The following is a 16,276-nucleotide window of genomic DNA, read 5'->3' as shown; positions in this document are numbered from 1 at the left end:
GGATTAAGTGACTTGCCCAGGGTCACAAGGAGCAGCATGGGATTTGAACCCCCAACCTCAGGGTGTTGAGGCTAGAGCATTAACCACTGTGCCACACACTCCCCATGGTAAACATTACAAATTTGTACAGTGGCAGAGATTTTCTCTTTAATTGTAAGACCTCAATATATTGTTAGATGTAATTCCATACCAGGCTACTACAATAAGCAAAAGTTATCACTGTTTGTCTGACATGCTACATTTTTTAACCTTGGAGGCATTAACTGAACTCCTGGGAAGGAAGCTGCTCTGTTAGGAAGAATGCATCTGATTTAATGACCTGCTGTGTTTGCTCTCAGCTAGTGGTTTAGTGTGCTCGAAAATTAGAGATTAAAACCTATTGTAAATTATAGAGTGAAAATGGAACATTCACGCCTCTGAATATTTGTTATTGGGAGGTATTGGGCAACACAAAGCAGACCTATATGTGGAAATGTCCAGAATATCTCCAGCTTGGAAGATTATAGATGATATCATAAACCGTTTTGCTATATCTTCTAAAGGCAGTATAGTAAGCACCAGCTAAACCATAAACTATAAAGGTTGGATTAAAAAAGTATCACACAGAGACATGTGGCCTCTTTAATAAGCTTAGCAGTTACCATTACTTAAGATGGCATTCTATGTGCAGTAAGAGCCACTGTGAACCAAAAAAACCCAACAAAACCCACACTAAGATGTTTTTGTCGTATCTTCCACAGAACTTATGAAATTTAGTGCATTGTTTCCTGAATGAAGCTGGTGTAAAATGTTGTAAATATTGCCCGCTGCACCCACAACACTACCCCGTAAAAAAATGAATTGTGAACTGAATAAAAACGCATCAAAAAGTTTTATGGCCTATCCTGCAGAAAAATGTAAAGTCAAAAAGTAATGTTTCGGCTAAGTAGATGTTCAAAGTGCACGCCCTTTGCACGAAGGCATGCCCTCGGCCTTGGCCGCCCCTGATCGATGGACTTGTCAACGACGCTCTGCTTCAACTTGGCCCAAACAGAGATGAAGTGCTTTTTAAGACAGTGGTTCCCAACCCTGTCCTGGAGGACCTTCAGGCCAGTCGGGTTTCTGGGATAGCCCTAATGGATATGCATGGGGCAGATTTGCATGCCTGTCACCTCCGTTATATGCAAATCTCTCTCATGCATATTCATTAGGGTTATCCCAAAAATCCGACTGGCCAGTTTAAGGTCTTTGACGTCAGATATCTCTGTCCGGTAGACACGTTCCTATGTCAGCCCCAGATCCGGTGGTCAGCTGGGTTTAGGTCTGGAATTCTATGAGCGTTGGAGCACTGTGGGTCACGGTAGAAACCTCTACCACAGCTTAGTAAAAGGGGGGGGAGGGGAGAAGTACATTTGCAAATACTGCACAGTACTGTTCTTGGAGATGGCACGGAAGCAAGTCACTTAACTTTTCGTTTACAAAGCAGCAAGTCACTTAATCTTTCGTTTACAAGGCAGCAAGTCACTTAACCTTTTGTTTACAAAGCAGCAAGTCACTTAACCTTTCATTTACAAGGCAGCAAGTCACTTAACCTTTCGTTTACAAAGTGGCAAGTCACTTAACCTTTCGTTTACAAGGCAGCAAGTCACTTAACCTTTCGTTTACAAGGCGGCAAGTCACTTAACCTTTCGTTTACAAAGCGGCAAGTCACTTAACCTTTCGTTGTCTCAGGTAAAAAATTCAAGGGTCCTTTTAGTAAGTTGTACTAAGCATTAACGTGCTTTTCACAGTTAAAAAAAAACCAACAACACACCACTGTGGGGAGCACTCAGGCATCAACATGCGCTAACCAATTAGCGTGCGAGCCCTTACCACCACGTGTTCACATTTGCCACACTCGGCCTTTTCAGCTCAGCGTTGGCGTTTGAAAAACCCTATTACAAGTTACCAGTTTAGATTTCTAGCGGTTATACACCACATGTATTACTTTACCTTATCTCACTGCTGGCGTCCTTCAACATTTCACATGGACCCCTGAGGAAGGCAACTTCCTACACCGAAACACGCACCCTTCAGTTCTACACCTCTACATAATACGCCAGCTTTTGGCTCATTGCATCTTCAAACAGGCTTGACAATTTCAAAAGACATAGTTTCATAGATCAGCACCAACCACAGACTAGTTTATATAGTTTTGTTACATATGTTTTATTTTTTTTTTTTTCCACTTGTTTCATCATCATTTGTTTAAAATAAAACCTGACAACATCCACTCATCCGCTTCACTTAACAACATAAGAACACAAGAACAGCCTTACTGGGTCAGACCAAAGGTCCATCAAGCCTAGTAGCCCGTTCTCACGGTGGCCAATCCAGGTCACTAGTACCTGGCCAAAACCCAAGGAGTAGCAATATTCCATGCTACTGATCCAGGGCAAGCAGCGGCTTCCCCCATGTCTTTCTTAATAACAGACAAGAACTTTTCCTCCAGGAACTTGTCCAAACCTTTCTTAAAACCAGCTATGCTATCCGCTCTTACCACAACCTCTGACAATGCATTCCAGAACTTAACTATTCCTGCAGTGTCAGTGCAGGATGCTTATTTTGTGGTCTCCCTTCCCCCCCCTGGTTGTAAGTGGAGTTTTGAGGGGGGTTTCTCTTTTTGCAAAATTAGTGTATGGCCATTACTAGAAACAAATGGTCTACACACTAAAATTGGCCTCAGCACGTGGAAAAGACCCATGTTGTCAATACCGGTGGCCACTTTTTAGCGTTGCTTAATAAAAAGGTCTCTCAGATTGTGAGCCCTCCAGGGACAGAAAAATACCTACAGTACCAGAATGTGCACTGCTTCGCTAGCATTCAGCTTCCAGGTGCCGTATAAGAACAGGACTTTAATTTGCAGATCAAAAAGGAATTGGAACTGTGGGGCCAGGAAAGATTTGGGTTGGCCACGAGAAATAAGAGAAGAGGGGCTGGATTAGGGAGTAGTGATTGTTCTTTGTTCTGCTCGGCTCTTTGCTTCTTTCCTCCCTTGGAAGGAGGGGGATAGAGCAGAATGCCCCGTTGCATTTGGAGTCTGAAGTGGTGGAACTGCATTCCAGGCTGTTCCCTCCATAAATTAAGCTCTGTTTACAAATATAAGTAAAATAAGGGAGCACAAAATCACCAGTGTGCATTATTTGCGGCTCGATTTAAAAAAACGCCTTCCATGTCCATTCTCTTAAATAGCCCCCTGACACAAAAAGCGTAACATTCAGATTAGAGGTCTGCACGGGAACGGGGATCACGGGAATCGCGGGGGTCCCGCAGGAGTCCCCCCCTGGCCCACGGGACTCCTACGGGGACCCCCCCTCTGGCCCACGGGACTCCTACGGGGACCCCCCTCTGGCCCACGGGACTCCCACGGGGACCACCCTCTGGCCCACGAGACTCCCGCGGGGACCCCCTCTGGCCCATGAGACTCCCGCGGGGACCCCCCTCTAGCCAACGGGACTCCCACAGGGATGGAAGGCTTTGGAAGCAGGGTTCGTCCATATAATATAATGGACACGTCAGCTTTAGTAAAAGAGGGGGTTTATAAGAACAGAAAACAAAAAAAGGGTTCCACCAAAGAGATTCCACAAGGAAAACAGCAGCGCAAACACAAAAGAAATTGTGGAATTGATGATCATAGAAACATAGAAACATGGAAAAAAAGCGGCAGAAAAGGGCTATAGCCCACCAAGTCTGCCCATTCCAAGTATCCCCCCCCTGAATTTATTCCCTTAAAGATCCCATATGAGTATCCCATTTTTTCTTAAAATCCGTCACGCTGCTGGCCGTTATCACCTGGAGTGGGAGTCTGTTCCAATGATCCACCACTCTTTCGGTGAAGAAGTACTTCCTGGAGTCGCCATGAAACTTCCCTCCCTGATTTTCAGCAGATGCCCTCTGGTGGTTGAGGGTCCCATGAGCCAGAAGATATCATCTTCTGACTCAATGCGTCCCGTGATCTACTTATACGTTTCAATCATATCTCCCCGTTCTCTTCTTTCCTCAAGTGAGTACAGCCGCAATTTCTTTAGTCTTTCTTCATACTTGAGATCCTTGAGCCCCATGACCATCTTGGTGGCCGTTCGCTGAACAGACTCGATCCTCAGCATGTCCTTTCGGTAGTGTGGTCTCCAAAACTGAACACAGTACTCCAAGTGAGGCCCCACCGTGGCTCTGTACAACGGCATCATAACTTCAGGTCTCCTGCTGACGAAACTTCTGCGGATACACCCCATCATTTGTCTTGCCCTGGAGGAAGCCTTCTCCACTTGATTGGCAACCTTCATGTCCTCTCTAATGATCACCCCTAGATCGCGTTCCGCCGTGGTCCTAACCAAGGTCTCACCATTTAGTACATAAGTTCTACGCGGGTTTCTCTTGCCCAGGTGCATTATCTTGCATTTTTTAGCATTGAAGCTTAGCTGCCAAGTATTTGACCATTGTTCCAGTAGCAGTAGGTCGTGTGTCATATTATCAGGTAATAAGCATCTGCCTACTATGTTGCAAAGTTTGGTGTCATCGGCGAACAGTGATACCCTTCCTCTAAGTCCTTGTGTCATATCTCTTATGAATAAGTTGAATAGAATCGGGCCCAGGACCGATCCCTGCGGCACTCCACTGATTACGTCCGATGCTTCGGATGGGGTACCGCTCACCACCACCTTCTGAAGTCTACCGCTCAGCCAATCCCCAACTCATGTAGTTAGAGTGTCTCCTAATCCTATCGATTTCAGCTTGTTCAGTAATCTTCGATGAGGGACGCTATCAAATGCTTTACTGAAGTCCAAATATACCACGTCCAGTGACTCTCCGGCGTTCAGTTGTTTAGTAACCCAGTCAAAAAAGCTAATCAGATTAGATTGGCAGGATCTACCCCGGGTGAACCCATGTTGGTGTGGATCACACAGTTTTTCTTCGTCTGGGATTATGTCAATATTCTGTTTGATCAGTGTTTCCATGAGTTTACACACTATAGACGTGAGACTCACTGGTCTGTAGTTTGCTGTCTCTGTCCTGCAGCCCTTTTTGTGGAGTGGGATTACGTTGGCGGTTTTCCAGTCCAAGGGGACCCTTCCTGTGCTTAGGGAAAGATTGAAAAGAACAGATAATGGTTCTGCCAGGACTTCCCTTAATTCCCTGAGCATTCTGGGATGTAGGTTATCCGGTCCCATGGCTTTGTTTACTTTGAGTCTTGATAGTTTGTTGTAGACACTACTGGGCGTAAATTCGAAATCCTGAAACGGGTCTTTCCGGTTATCTCCCGTCTGCAGCTGTGGACCAGCTCCCAGCGCTTCACGGGTAAACACTGAACAGAAGTATTGGTTTAGTAATTCTGCCTTCTCAGAGTCTGAATCTGCAAAGTTACCGTCCGTTTGCTTCAGGCGTACTATCCCATCTTTGTTTCTTTTTCTGTCACTAATATAGCTGAAGAAAGATTTATCCCCTTTCTTAATTTTCCGTGCTAGCTCTTCCTCCATTCGGAGTTTGGCCTCTCTGACTGCTGTTTTGACAGCTTTAGATCTGTCTAGATAGTCCTCTTTTGCCCCCTCTCTGCCTAAATGTTTGTAGGCGATAAATGCGTCTTTTTTCTGTTTAACTAGGTCTGAAATTTCTTTACTGAACCATTGGGGTCTTTTGTTTCTCCTGCGTTTACTTACTGTCTTTATGTATCGGTCTGTTGCTTCGTGTAGTATGGACTTCAGAGACGACCACATATCCTCCACATTGTCAGTTTTTGCTTGTTTATGTAGCTCCCATGCGGTTGAAGTCTGTGCCTCTAAAGTTGAGAACCCTTGTTGTGGTGTTTGTTTTTGGGAATCCTTTCTTGAGGTTGAGCCATACCATATTATGGTCGCTGGAGACCAGTGTGTCTCCTACTGAGAATTCCGTGATGCTATCTCCGTTGGTGAGAACTAGGTCTAGTAACGCCATGTCCCTGGTGGGCCCCAATACCAATTGCTTGAGACGTGCACCCTTTATGGAGTTTAATATTCTTTTGCTGCTACCCGTAGTCGCGGAGAGTGTGTTCCAATCTGCATCTGGCATGTTGAAGTCTCCTAGCATTACTGAGTCCCCGCGCAGTGTGATATTCTCTATGTCCTCGATTAATTCCATGTCTTTGTCCTCCTGTTGCCTGGGAGGTCTATATATCACACCAAGGTATAGGCATTTTTCATTCCCTCTGGCCAGATTCACCCAGAGGGATTCCCCGGTGTATCTAACATCTGAGATTCTGGTGGTTTTGATGCTTTCTTTAGTGTATAGCGCTCCTCCTCCTCCCAATTTACCCACTCGGTCGCAACGAAGTAGGTAGTACCCTGGTATAACCATATCCCACCCATGCGATTCCTTGAACCAGGTTTTGGATATCGCTATCACGTCAAGATCGGCGTTAGTTATCTCAGTCTCTAATTCTAAAATTTTATTGCCCAAGCTGTGTGCATTAACATACATAGCCCTCCATATCTGTGAAGAGTTTACTTTATGAGTTAGTGTGGCTCCTAAATTATCAGTGATATTTCTCCCTGAATTATTGTGGATATCATTGGTACTTACCTTAGACTTGGTAGTGTGAGTGCGACTTGCCTCCTCAGGGTGGTTTCTTACTGCTCTGGGATATAAGTATGTACCTTCCCCCAACTTACCTAGTTTAAAGCCCTATGGAGTAGGCGGGCCAATCGATGTCCAAATACGTTTCTACCTCTTCTGGTTAGGTGGAGTCCGTCTGGTCCTTGTTGTCCCTGGAGCGTCTCGCCGTGGTTTAGGAATCCAAAGTTCATTTCTATGCACCATTCTTGGAGCCATTCGTTAGTCAGTTGAATACGCTCTTCTCTAGCTCTGCCTTTGTTTCTTACTGGAAGAATTGACGAAAAGACCACCTGTGCTCCTATCTGCTTCAACTTCTTTCCCAGCGCTCCAAAATCTCTGGGTATGTTCTCTGTGGCATTCCTAGCAGTGTCGTTTGTGCCTACATGGATGAGAAACATGGGAAAATGATCATTAGGTTTTAGAATTTTGTCTAGGTTAGTGGTAATATCCTGGATCTTGGCTCCAGGGAGACTGCAGACCTCTCTTGACTGCAAATTAGGCCTGCAAATTGGTCCCTCGGTGCCCCTTAGCATGGAGTCACCAATGACTACCACTCTTCGTTCCTTCCGAGGGGGCTGGTCTGCGTGCTCTGGATTTGACGTTGTGAGCTGGGTATCCTCATGAGCCTCTTCTGCTATTTCCTCGGTGGTTCCATCCTGTAGGATCTGAAATCTATTTCTTAGAGTTAGCTGTGGTATTGATGAACAGCTATCCTGTTGAAGAGAAAAAGAAGAAGAAGAGAGTGAGAATGAGGTGGGTTTGTTTCGCTTGCCCGTAGAGGAGGTTACTAGCTGCCAGGGGCCTGCTTCTCCAATCATCTCCTGTACTCCAATCGTTGTGTTTAGTGCTGTAGGTTTGGGCGTGTCGAGGATGGACCTGTCGTGGGTTCTCTCTGTGATGTGTGACAGTTCCAGGATGGCGTCGTCGATGAAGGCCTCGTCATCCCTTATGCTCCTCAGGCGCTTTACCTCCTCCCTGAGGCTCAGTAGTTCCTGTAAGATATCCTCGCCTAAGTTTCGCAGCTCCTCTGTCTGCGTAGAGACTGTAGTGCACTTTGAGAGGGGGGGGAAGGTCTCGGTCTGCACTGAGACCTCTGCCCTCTGATACATGTTGCTCTCTGCCTTCTGTGTACAGACCTCGACCATCCCCAGGGTCCCTCCGGATGCTGGAGTGTCGATCTTGATTTTAGCTTTGGTACTCCTTGTCCTTCCTGCCATTTCCAAGATTTATTTCTGTAAAGAGAAAGGTTGAGATGTCAGAGGGTATGTGAGGAGAAGGATGAAGATAGAGATATATATAGGGTCTTAGAGGTTCAAGGGAGGACTAACCTACAAGCTAAGAGTGCAAGAAAGTGTATGGGTGTGAGAAAAAAGTGTATGGGTGTGAGAAGAAAAGAGGAAGAGTGTGATTGATTGAGTGGAATGAAGAGTTTAGATTAGGCCCTTCTCAAGGCCCTTCGCAAAGTCGCTTTCGCTAAGGCGAGCGCCTTTGCCACTCGCCTTCGCCGCGCGCCGTTGGCACGCCCCTTTTAAGGGGGAGTCCGGGATCCGACGCTGCTGATGACGCGGTGCGGGTGGGTGGAGCTAACTCGCCGCTACCCGCTCCTCGCCGCCGCTATCCCCTGCTTCCTCCGGCTTCCTCCCTGCCAAGCCTGCCTCCCCATACGCTGCTGCTCTCACTCCTCCACGCGACTGCTGAGGACCTGGCTTTGTTGAATCGCCCCCTTTTAAGGGGGAGTCCGGGCTCCGACGCTGCTGATGACGCGGTGCGGGTGGGCGGAGCTAACTCTCGCCGCTACCCGCTCCTCGACGCTGCTATCCCCTGCTCCCTGTTTTTCAGCTAGCGCACGCTATAGTGCGCGCTAATCTGGTGCGTGTGCTAAAAACGCTAGCGCACCTTCGTAAAAGGAGCCCTGTGTTTCTGTTCTAATCTCTTGTACAATTTATTAATATCTCGTTAACCGAGCCGAGCCCTCCTGTTGGGATGAATCGGTATATAAAATCAAAGATCCATCTGTTACATTTGTTATATCCATCTATATCCATCTGTTACATTTTATGAGTTAATGATGTGTACTGTTGAGTTTTCAAAGTAAACAAAATACAGCGGGAAAACACGACACATACGAATAGAATGTAATCAAACCAGCTCTTTATTGTAGAAATACACAAGCAGGACTCAACACAGGCTGGGTTCCAGCTATAGCCTTCATCAAGAGTCCTATAAAGGTCAATCAAAGCAATATGACACAATAAATAATACAGTTCCCAAAAATAGCGACACTCCCAAAACAGATTGCAAAATATTTTTCAAAGTTTGCTCCAGACATAAGAACATAAGAATTGCCGCTGCTGGGTCAGACCAGTGGTCCATCGTGCCCAGCAGTCCGCTCACGCAGCGGCCCTTAGGTCAAAGTCCAGTGCCCTGAGTCTAGCCTTACCTGCGTACGTTCTGGTTCAGCAGGAACTTGTCTAACTTTGTCTTGAATCCCTGGAGGGTGTTTCCCCCTATTTGAATCCCTGGAGGGTGTTTCCTCTATGACAGACTCCGGAAGAGCGTTCCAGTTTTCTACCACTCTCTGGGTGAAGAAGAACTTCCTTACATTTGTACGGAATCTATCCCCATTTAACTTTAGAGAGTGCCCTCTCGTTCTCCCTACCTTGGAGAGGGTGAACAACCTGTCTTTATCTACTATGTCTATTCCCTTCATTATCTTAAGAACATAAGAATTGCCGCTGCTGGGTCAGACCAGTGGTCCATCGTGCCCAGCAGTCCGCTCAAAGACCAGTGCCCTAACTGAGACTAGCCCTACCTGCGTACATTCTGGTTCAACAGGAACTTATCTAACTTTGTTTTGAATCCCTGGAGGGTGTTTTCCCCTATGACATACTCCAGAAGAGCGTTCCAGTTTTCTACCACTCTCTGGGTGAAGAAGAATCTCCTTACGTTTGTACGGAATCTATGCCCTTTCAACTTTAGAGACTGCCCTCTCGTTCTCCCTACCTTGGAGAGGGTGAACAACCCTTCTTTATCTACTAAGTCTATTCCCTTCATTATCTTGAATGTTTCGATCATGTCCCCTCTCAGTCTCCGCTTTTCAAGCGAGAAGAGGCCCAGTTTCTCTAATCTCTCACTGTATGGCAACTCCTCCAGTTTTCTTATATTCTTCAATCATGCCCTCAGTGGCTACACTCGAATATTAGAACAGCACGGAGAGTGTGATGGTCTGATCTAAATGAGGGCTTTCCTTGATACAGCTAATAGCGAAACGCGAATTCATGTCGGAATCCCTCCTTGCTGCTAATTAAAATAAGTGCTTACTGGCCTGATATTACTATTTATAAAATGAATAAGTTTTGACCGATGAGGAGGCTCGCTATGGTGTACTTGAATTTTATATGAAATAGAAAATTTGAGTGTAGCCGCTGAGGTCATGATTGAAGAATATAAGAAAACTGCAAGATCTGAACAAGTAATGAAGTTGTTTATTGAAGTGTTTTAGAAGTCTGGAGCAAACTTGAAAAATATTTTGCAATCTATTTGGGGAGTGTTGCTATTTTGGGGAACTGAGTTATTTGCTTCACTCAATAGTTATCAACTTGATATAGTAGGCTAAGTATTTGATGATTTACAATAAATAATACATACATAAAAATATATTGTATGTAAACAAATCAAATACAAAATACTATAAATCAATAAAAAGAATACATAAAATGCATAAAAAATATTGTATATACAGTACTGGTAAATACAGTACATTGAATACAAATACTATAAAATAAATGCAAAATACATTGATAATCTAAAAATTAGACAGAAAAAACAGCACTACTCTGTTTCCGCGAAAATAAGCCCTACCCCGAAAATAAGCATCATTTTTGGGGTAAACTAAACTAAACTAAACCTTAAGTTTATATACCGCATCATCTCCACGGAAGTAGAGCTCGGCACGGTTTACAAGAACTTAAAAATGAGAAAGGGTAGGAAAAGGTTTACATAAGTTTATAAGTTGAGTGGAAAAGTAAGGGAAAAAAGAAATTACATGTTAGAGAAGAGCCAGGTTTTTAGTTGCTTGCGAAATAAATGGAGGGAGCTCAGGTTCCGCAGCGGGATGGTAAGGTCATTCCAGAGACCTGGGATTTTGAATAGAAGTGATTTTCCTAGTTTACCTGCGTGGAGAATACCATGTAGGGAGGGGAAGGATAGTTTTAATTTATGGGCGGTCCTGGTGGAGTCAGGGCACGAGGAGTTGAAGGAAAGTGGGATTAGGGAAGGAAGGATGCCGTGAATAATTTTAAAAGCCAGGCAAGAGCATTTGAATTAGATTCTGGAAATTACTGGGAGCCAGTGAAGATTGACCAGGAGTGGGGAGATGTGGTCAGATTTACGTTTTGCAAAGATCAGCTTGGCTGCTGTATTCTGAATAAGCAGGAGTCTTTGGAGGCTTTTTTTTGTTAAGCATAGGTAAATGGCATTACAGTAGTCAAGTTTGGAGAGGATGATGGATTGGACAAGGACAGCGAAATGTTTTTGGCGGAAGCAGGGTCTTGCTTTCCTTAGCATATGGAGGCTGAAAAAGCATGATTTTGTGAAGGAGTTGAGGTGATCGTTGAGGGAGAGAGAGGAATCAATAATGACGCCAAGGACCTTGCTTGAGAACTCAAAGGTGTAAGGTAGCGCCTGAGGGTAGTGCGAAGAGGGAGGGCAGGTGTTCTAACTTTGGGCCAAGCCAGAGTAATTTTGTTTTTGATTCATTTAGTTTCATCTGTACCGAGAGGGACCAGGAGTGGAGTCTCATTATGCAGGATGTTATGTTATCGTGGAGGTTGGTGAGGTTCTGGTCTGTTTCAAGAAGGACAAGGATATCATCGTATGTGTAGATTGTTTCAAGGTGGGAAAGCTGGAAAAGCTTCAGTGAGGACATATAGATATTAAAAAGGATAGGGGATAGGGGATAGGGGTGATCCCTGAGGGACACCGCAAGAAGGAGACCAAGGAGCGGACATGGTGCCATTAGAGTTGACAGTGTAGGAGCGAGAGCGAAGGAAGTTTGAGAACCAATTAAGAACGGTGGAATCAATTCCTATCTCGGAAAGTTGATAAAGTAGTATGTCGTGGTAAACGACATCGAAAGCAGCAGAGAGGTTGAATTGTAACAGAACAGCGAATTTGTTTCGAGAATGTAGTTGTTGCACCTTTGATATTAGGGAGACAAGGAGGGACTCGGTGCTGAAGCTGGGTCTAAATCCATGTTGATAGGGGGGGGAGAATGGAGAATCTCTCTAGGTAAGAAGATAGCTGGGTAGCGACTATGGACTCAAGCAGTTTGGTTAGGAGGGGGATATTTGCTATGGGGCGGTAGTTCAATGGTGAGGAAGGGTCGAGATCAGCTTTTTTCAGAAGATGGGATAAGGCAATGTGTCCCATTTCTGTGGAGAACAGGCCAGATAGTAGGGCAGTGTTTACAAGATTGGTAAGGGAGGAGATGGCCTGCGCAGGAATGTTATCGTAAAGATAGGATGGGAAAGGATCTAGGATACATTTGCAGGATTTCAATTTGAGACAAAGTTTAGAGATCTGAGATTCGGAGGCTATTTCGAAGGCAGTCCAGGATCTATCAGCAGGGACAGGGTTGGAGTCGTTGGGAGGTAGAGAATTGTAAGAGATGGTTGGGGGGAAAGAACTTCTTATGGTAATGATCTTTTCGTTAAAAAATTTGACTAGGTCGTTTGCGGATGGGGGAGAGAAGGGGAAGGTGGAGTTATTTTTGAAGTTAAATTACGCCAGATGTTGAACAGTGTACTAGTTTGGTTTTTTGATCAGGTGATTTTGTCGCCATAGAAATTTTTCCTTGCTTTTGTCAATACCGTGTTGTAGAACTTGATGTCTCTCCAGGATTGTCTGTCGGAAGGGGATTTCGGGGTAGGTTTTAATATAAGCCCTACCCCAAAAATAAGCCCTAGTCCCGGGATTCACAGACAACTCTTCAACCTTGAGCTATTCTATGGGTTAAAGCGGAATAGAAATATCTCGATTAGATTGGTTTCCAGTGTCATTAAATTTCAGAATTTTATCAGGCACTGGCCAGCCTTGAATCTGTGACACTCAGGTTGGAAGATAATCTTCTTCCACAAAGAGTTATTCTACCTCTTTAAAGTCTGCTATAGCCAGCCCATTCCTTGATGTGTTTTCCATTTCTAATAATCTTAGTTTCTGTTTCCTGATTAATAATAATAATAACTTTATTTTTATATACCGCCATACCACACACAGTTCTAAGCTATTTACAAGGGAAGAGACTGTATACAGACAGCGACATTACAGAGAACTTTCGAAATTATAGTGGCATATTAAGTTTAGTCAGGTTTATCTGGAAGTGTTTTGTAAGTACATCAGGTTGAGATACATTAGGTTGAAATTGGGTCAGAGAAATTGTCAAAGAGATAAGTTTTTATTGACTTCTTAAACGTTTGGTACGAAAGTGTGTTTGAGATGAAGTTGGTTAAACATTTGTTCCATTTGCCTGCTTGGAATGATAGTGTTCTGTTGAGGTATCTCTTGTAGGTGCAGCCCTTTAGGGATGGAAAAGCGAACAAGTAGGTACTGCGTTTATTAGTTGTGCCTGGGAATTCGAATTGGTGAGACAGATAGGTTGGGGATGAACCTATTATGGTTTTGAAGCAAAGGCAAGCAAACTTAAAAATGACCCTTGCTTCCCCAGGCAGCCAGTGTAGTTTTTTTGCAATATGGGCTTACATGGTCTGATTTCTTGAGGCCATAAATGAGATGGACTGCAGCATTTTGGATGACTCTCAATCATTTGATGGTTTTCTTGAGTGATCCCAAGTATATAATATTGCAGTAATCTAAGGTACTTAAGATCAGGGATTGAACCAGCAGTCGAAAGGAAAAGAAATCGAAGTATTGTTTAATAGTACGAACATAAGACTAGCCTTACTGGGTCAGACCAATGGTCCATCAAGCCCAGTAGCCCGTTCTCACGGTGGCCAATCTAGGTCCCTAGTACCTGGCCAAAACCCAAGGACTAGCAACATTCCATTATCTCAGAGTAAGCAAGATTCTAGAACTCCAAATAGTAGCAACATTCCAGGCATAATTCCCAAAGAGTAGCAAGATTCTAGAATCCCAAAGAGTAGAAACATTCCATGCTACAACTGCTTAGTGGCTTCCCCAATGTCTTTCTCAATAACAGACTATGGACTTTTCCTCCAATTTCTGTTTCCTGATTGACCCTGCAGGAATCAGTTCAGGGTAGGCTTGAGCATTTCTGCTCTACCATTTGGCTTGTCTCCTATTACTCCAATATTACTGTTGTCCACTTGTACCTTAACATTTTATAAAACCAAAAATGAAACAAAACAGCCTATAAATGACACAGGAAACTAAATAAAATTATTATTTTTTGCCTGCGCATCCCTGCTTTTGGTCCTACTGTGGTAGGTGCATATTGATCGTTGAAAGGATTTTCTATGCCTAGTAGACCAACCTGAAAGTTCATTAGACTATGCCCTCAGTAAGGCTGCGATATTACACACCAGAATTAACAGTTACAATGTATAGTACCCCTTCAGGTCTTAGTTTAGTAGATGAAGAACATCTTTTCCTCTTTATTTGATTCCATTTGGATTCATTTCAGTCATATGGCTGTGGGCTTTCAATGTATTCCTTAGGTGATAAATTGGTAACTGCTTGCAGTTTTCAAAGTAATCAACTTCGGAGACCAAATGAACACTGAGGCTAAAGGCTAAGCATGTTTACCAGCTGCGGTCCTTGCTTTGCAGGTGAAGCAACCTAAATGATTCCTGTTATAGTGACTGGGAAATTCAATAGGAACACGTTCATATAGATGAGCAAAATGCTTTACCTGTGTGCTTACACTTTCGGATGGAAGTTTAAAGGAAGCAACTAATTGAAGACTATGGTTGGTCAAAGGGCTCAATTTCTACTGGTCAGGCTGGGCCTGTCCTGGTTTAATCTGCCTGCCTCCTCCCTCCAATACAGCATGCATGAAAAGTCAATGGTTCATGGTGAGTGAATAAGTCAGAAACATAGAAATATGATGGCAGATAAAGGTTAAATGGTCCATCCAGTCTGCCCATCCACAATCTCCTCCTCATCCTATTGGCTAAGACTCTTAATATTTGCATCTCCTCTTCCTATAGGCTAAGGCTTTTTACACCTGCATTGTGAGGTCATAGAGATTTATGATTATAGAAACATAGAACCAACAGACAACAGTGGAGGTTCGAGAACAATGGTGTGCAGTTTTATTCAACAAATAAAATTGCACACCATCGTTCTCGAACCTCCACTGTTGTCTGTTGGTTCTGATTGTGTGTGTGGAGGCTTATCTCCTGGTTTTTGCTTTGATATAGAAACATGATGGCAGATAAAGGCCAAATGTCCCATCCAGTCTACCCATCTGCAGCATCCACTATCTCCTCTCCCTCTCCCTCCCACGTGCCTGATTACAGATTAACCATTTTTTTCCATATACATGTAAAGAAGGGTTAAATAAGATGTAGGGGAGACTAGACTAACTGCATCATGTTAGCCCAGTAAGAGATGCCACCTGCAGCCAGGGCTTTTGTTGGCCTAATGAACTTTCAGGTTGATCTTCTAGGCATACAGAATCCTGTCAATGATCAATATGCACCTACCACAGTAGGACAAAAAGTAGGGATGTGCTTTGAGTGGTCTGAGGTGGGACTCCCCTCCAATTTCATGACTAGGGGTCTTTAATGATACACCATGCCATCCAGTCCCTCTTCAACTACATGTCTGCAAGCAAACTATTTAAGCTAAGTTTCCCTTTGTAGAGCTGGATGGAATATTCACCATGGGCACTTCTGTATCTCTGCATCATTCACCAGTGCAGTGCTTTGAAAGTGAAATTATTTCCCCAAGTCAATCTTTGCCCCTTTATCCCATAGGCAAAAATATATAGCATGCATATTTGAATCTTCTGGAACAAGAATGTTTTTAATTGATTTTTTATGGATTCACTGCACAAATGATTAGGCAGCGAGTTCCAAAGAGAAGGGGCAGTGACAGCAAAATTGTTGGATCGCAACGTGTTGATTGATTTTCATGATGGTATGACAAGAAGGTTCTGTGACATTGAACAAAGCAATTTTGAAGGACTGTAAGGCATTAAGAGTCTATCAATGAACTCTGGTTGATTGTTTGAACGTGTTGTAAAAGATAAGAGTAAGATTTTGTAACTAATTCTATGTTCAACGGGTAGCCAGTGCGCATTGAACAGGAGAGGTGAAACATGATCATATCTCTTAGCGCTATAGATAATCTTGATAGTTGTGTTCTGCACTATCTGAATGTGTCTAATTTCCTTTTTTGTAATGCCTTTATATAGGACATTACAGTAGTCTATACAAGAAATTACTAGAAAATGGATCAATGTATTCAAGGAAGCTGGTTCTAGTAATTTAGCGAGAGAACGTATCATTCTAAGACGATGAAAACATTTCTGGATAACCATAATAATGTGATTGTGATAAAAAATTTACTGTCAAAAGTGACTCTTAGCAGTTTTAAAGTGGGTACAGAACGTATCATTCTAAGACGATGAAAACATTTCTGGATAACCATAATAATGTGATTGTGATAAAAAATTTACTGTCAAAAGTGA

Source organism: Geotrypetes seraphini, chromosome 11 (assembly GCF_902459505.1).
Source record: "Geotrypetes seraphini chromosome 11, aGeoSer1.1, whole genome shotgun sequence".
Classification (NCBI taxonomy): Eukaryota; Metazoa; Chordata; class Amphibia; order Gymnophiona; family Dermophiidae; genus Geotrypetes; species Geotrypetes seraphini.
Note: the sequence above shows the minus strand (reverse complement) of the source record.